This window comes from Fukomys damarensis, unplaced genomic scaffold, assembly GCF_012274545.1.
Source record: "Fukomys damarensis isolate Sample0158 unplaced genomic scaffold, DMR_v1.0_HiC HiC_scaffold_29, whole genome shotgun sequence".
NCBI lineage: Eukaryota > Metazoa > Chordata > Mammalia > Rodentia > Bathyergidae > Fukomys > Fukomys damarensis.
In genome coordinates this window covers 5,905,760-5,910,785 of record NW_022900941.1, presented here as the reverse complement: position 1 = coordinate 5,910,785, position 5,026 = coordinate 5,905,760, and positions in this window count along the sequence as shown.

Below are 5,026 nucleotides of genomic sequence, written 5' to 3'. Positions count from 1 at the left end.
GAGCTTTCCCCATGAGCATCCCTGAGTTCCAGGACTATTGGAGACTGGGGTCCTCCTCCTGTTAAATTTGGTGGTTTAGTCAAAGGATGTGTGAGTCCTTGTCTGCCTTTTAGTATTAAGTTGTTCTCATTAACTTGGCAATTGGAGGTGCTTCTGCCATGTTATTATGCACTGTAACTTGCCAGTTTAAAGTGTACTGACATTGAAATTTATAACACTATGTACTCTGAAGTCACAAGGACCAAAGGCCTCAAAATCCTCTGAGGGTAGAAACAAGGCTTAAATTTGTGCCCTTTCCAGGCTCAACAGATTAAAGAATAGGATGGAAGTGAAAGCAATACTTTCTACCACTGATCTTCACCATTCTGTCCAGAAACTTGAACTTGAGAGAAGCCATGATTACTCAGGAAGGAAAAGCCCTGTCACATTTCATTTATTTTATTTTATTAAAATACATTTTTTCTTGTTGAATTTATTGGCTCATTTTAGGTACACAGTACAGTTACCTTCATCATTGGGATCCTGTACCTTTACATGACAGGTCTTGGTTCTCATTTTCCCCCCATACCCTTGCCCTCCCTTCAACCCCTCCTCCTCTCCCCATTTACAAACACTATTTCCATTTTTTCATTTTCTCATATTTTTTTCTTTTCCCTCATTCCCTTTCCATTACTCTTCCCACTTTCCTACAACTTTTCTTCCTATTTCACATTATCAATTATCTCATTAGGATCTCATGTACTATTATAGTTTTTCACACTAGAGAAACTATTTGGTATTTACACATGTGACTTATTTTTTTCACTTAAGAGTATAACCTCAATATGCATCCATTTTCCTATTAATGGCTCTGATTTCTCATTCTTTATGGCTGAATTATATTCCATTTTATAGAAAAGCCACATCTTCTTTATCCAGTCTCCAACTGATGGGCTGATGGGCTGTTTCCAAGTTTTAGCTATTACAAACTGTGCTGCTAAACCTGGGTGTGCATGTATCTGTGGTATGATTTTATGGCTGAATTATATTCCATTTTATAGAAAAGCCACATCTTCTTTATCCAGTCTCCAACTGATGGGCTGATGGGCTGTTTCCAAGTTTTAGCTATTACAAAGTGTGCTGCTAAACCTGGGTGTGCATGTATCACTGTGGTATGATTGATTCCTTTAATTCTTTTGGAAAGATGCCCAGCAGAGGGATGGCTGGGTCAAATGGAACCTCTAGTCCCAGCTCTTTGAGGTATCTCCATATTGATTTCCATAGTGGTTACACCAGTCTGCACTCCCACCAACAATGGAGAAGGGCTCCCCACAACCCTGCCAACATTTGTTATTGGTTGATTTCTTGATAGCAGCCATTCTTTGTGGGTTGGAGTAGAACCTTAGTGTTGTTTTCATGTGCGTCTCTCGAATGACAAGTGATGTGGAACATTTTTCCTATGTTTATTTGCTGCTGTTACTTGTTTGTCTGAGAAAGTCTGTTACATTTCTTTCCTACTAGACTACAATTTTGGCAAGATAGCCCATCATTTTCACTGCTGAGAAGACTTCTTGAACTGATAAACTCTTTTTTAGTCTCTCTTTCTTATTGGGTTTCTCTCACATAAACATTCACATTCAGAGGTAAACACTCACATGCATACTGGCATAAATCTAAAGATGTACAAACAGATCATATTCCTTAAAATATTTCACTGGTAGAACACTTCTTTGTATGGTATGTGAGTCATCAGCATAGTGTCTAGTGCTCGAAGCACACGTACTCTAAAACCAGGTATGGGAGGTATTTTTACCACTACTCATCAAGTCCCAGGTTCACAATTTGCGAACAGTTTTCTCAAAATTGTACCAAATAAGTTTGGATCTATTGAACTATGCCTTCCATCTCTCCTCCTCTCAAGTTTAAAAGTCTCCTGGCTCTAGATGCACCTCTAAGTTTGCTGCCAAAATAAATGTATCTCTCATGCCATTGCGTTAAAGGTGTTTGGATGTTTTGACAATCCCAAACAATTCTCAATCTGGATCAGTCCTTTGAAGATCTGAAATAAATGGTTTATTTGAGCAAACCATGAATCCAATTTAGGAATAAGCAGCAAATTATTTTGCTTCTAAGACTTTTTGGCATTGGCCCATTAACTGTTTTATTGATTTTTATATTTCAGAGAAAGAAAGCACACTTGGGAATACATGCCAAAATCTGAATCTGCTTGATTGGAGATGGTCCTCTCTTTATGCTTTTGCAAATAATGGAAGACAACCTTATCCTGTCTCAGGCTTCATCATTTCTGCCCAGGGCATCTTAGTGAATAGCTCTTCTTCCAAATTAACAATTGTCAGATGAATTATTTGAATAAATACAATAAAATTCTGTCAATCTATGATCTCAGAGAAAATCACAGCAGAACATCACAGTCAGGGTTGTGACTTTGTAGGCAGATTGTCAATTGAAAACACAGCCTTACCCTGTGATTATTTTAACTTCAAAGTAAAGCTACTTTTTTTGTTACTGTGCCTTAATCTCTTAAGTTAATTTTAATGTCCTCAAGATGTAAATCTTTTATAACTTGAAGATGAATTAATATAAAGTATTCATTGATTCTGAAAACTAGACAATTTCAACTCTGTTGCAAAAGCTTTTACAAATGGAAAATAATCTCTATGAAGAGTTTAGATGCTGGTCTGAGTTATGACTCTTGAACTGAAATGACCTCATGCATACTTAGATCCTGTATACATATGACTGCTTTTATGAACATTTATTGTTGGCTACAGTAGTTCTGAACTAACAAATCATTTCTGAATTGTGACTCCCTAGATTTCGTTCTGTCAGTGAAAATGTTAATCTTCCCGAAGTCTTTCAGGTCACAGAGATTTTGAACAGGCAACCCCTTATTTGAATTGCATCATGCATATTGCCTTATGGATCAGGAATGTCATTGTATCCTGTATACATATGACTGCTTTTATGAACATTTATTGTTGGCTACAGTAGTTCTGAACTAACAAATCAGTTCTGAATTGTGACTCCCTAGATTTCGTTCTGTCAGTGAAAATGTTAATCTTCTCGAAGTCTTTCAAGTCACAGAGATTTTGAACAGGCAACCCCTTATTTGAATTACATCATGCATATTGCCTTATGGATCAGGAATACATATGACTGCTTTTATGAACATTTATTGTTGGCTACAGTAGTTCTGAACTAACAAATCAGTTCTGAATTGTGACTCCCTAGATTTCGTTCTGTCAGTGAAAATGTTAATCTTCTCGAAGTCTTTCAAGTCACAGAGATTTTGAACAGGCAACCCCTTATTTGAATTACATCATGCATATTGCCTTATGGATCAGGAATGTCATTTTTTTTTCCCACAGAAAAATACATATATACACATATATCACATATTTACTACAATAGTCATATATATATATAGATATAGATATCCTTATTTTATTTTCAAAATTGAGAGCCACAAACACCTCCGTTACTGGCAACAGTGAAACACTTGGAACTTTGCAAATGACTCTTCTTCTTTAACCCCACATATCGGAAGAAGTATGCAGAAACTTAGACTCTATTTTTAGAATACCTTCAAATTCAGAACACTGCTCATTGTATTACTTTTTCACGTAGCATTCTATCATCTTCTGTCTCGTGTTGCACATTTCCAGGTGTGTCAGGTGCGCCAAACCTTTTCCGATGTTGCACAGTTCTCTCTCCCAGGCATTGCACCCGTCACATCCCACTTCTGCTGCTAAAAGAGCGTGATGACTCACTACTGCCCACTGTAAAGTAGCACTGCTAGATGTCATTGGGAACAGGTCAGCATTGGTCACAACACCCCTTATGACTCTCCTCCTCCTGGTCCCACCTATTCTGTGTTATCTATGCAGAATCGCTCGCATTTTTGCAAATATACCATCCACGGTGCTTCCTATTATCTCTGCTTCATACGGCTTCTTCTCCTCTGAATTTGCTACATTTGTGCATAAGTCTGGGTCAGTTATCAGGAACTGTTTTAATTCCTCGCGCTCCCACAGGCAGTCAGTTAATTTCCTCATTGGACTCCTATGGTTCTATTTCCTGGCTACACATTCAACCTGGAGTTAATTCTAGTTGTCTCCTGAAAAGCAGCAATCAAATTATACTTATATTCACAAGTACAGAAGCTAGCTCAGTGCCTAACACGAAAAAGGTATTCTTTGACTATTTAGGGAAGCAGATTTCGGCAAATATGATGAAAGTATTTGTGAAGATGCTCTGTCATGCCATGTTTATGTCCTGATTCTAAATGCAACAGGTGGATCTGCACTTGAACTAATAGCAGCACTTACACTGGGACCTTGTTATGCTTTGTATCTAAAGTGTCCTCAAAGGGCCAATTCAACAATGTTAAGAGGCAGAACCAAGACAGTAACTGAGTCCCAAAGCCTCTAACATAACCATTGGATTGATCCATCAATAAATCCAGAGCCTTGAATGAGCCACTAGGACTTGAGGTCCAATTGGAGGAAGCAGGCTACATGGGGCATGCCTGGGAAGGGTGTATCTTATCACTGACCCCCTCCTTGTGCTTCCTCTGCCTCTAGTCCACACGAAGTGAGCCCCTTTATTCTACCACATGCTCCCAGAAACAATGTTCTTCCTCACGATGGATTCAAAAACAATGCAGCCAAATGACCACAGACTGAAACCGTGAGCCAAAGAAACCTTTTCTCCCTTAAACTGCTCTCCTCAGGTATGCTGTCACAGCAACAGAAAGCTGTCTAACACACATGCCCAAACTCTGGCAATAGCAAAAGCTTAATAAATGTGGCTACAAGTGTAGAAACAGATCAGAATGAAGACCATGACCAAAGGGTTAGGTGGACGCACACAGTGTGTATAACGACACTCTAATTTTGGACCAAAAATTAGTATACAGCATTGCTCCAGGTGTGCTGGGCACTGTCTATATATACCCTTGTATTCATTCATTGCAATGAGAATAATAACAGCTGTAAGTCAGTCATTATTATTGACATTCCAGATA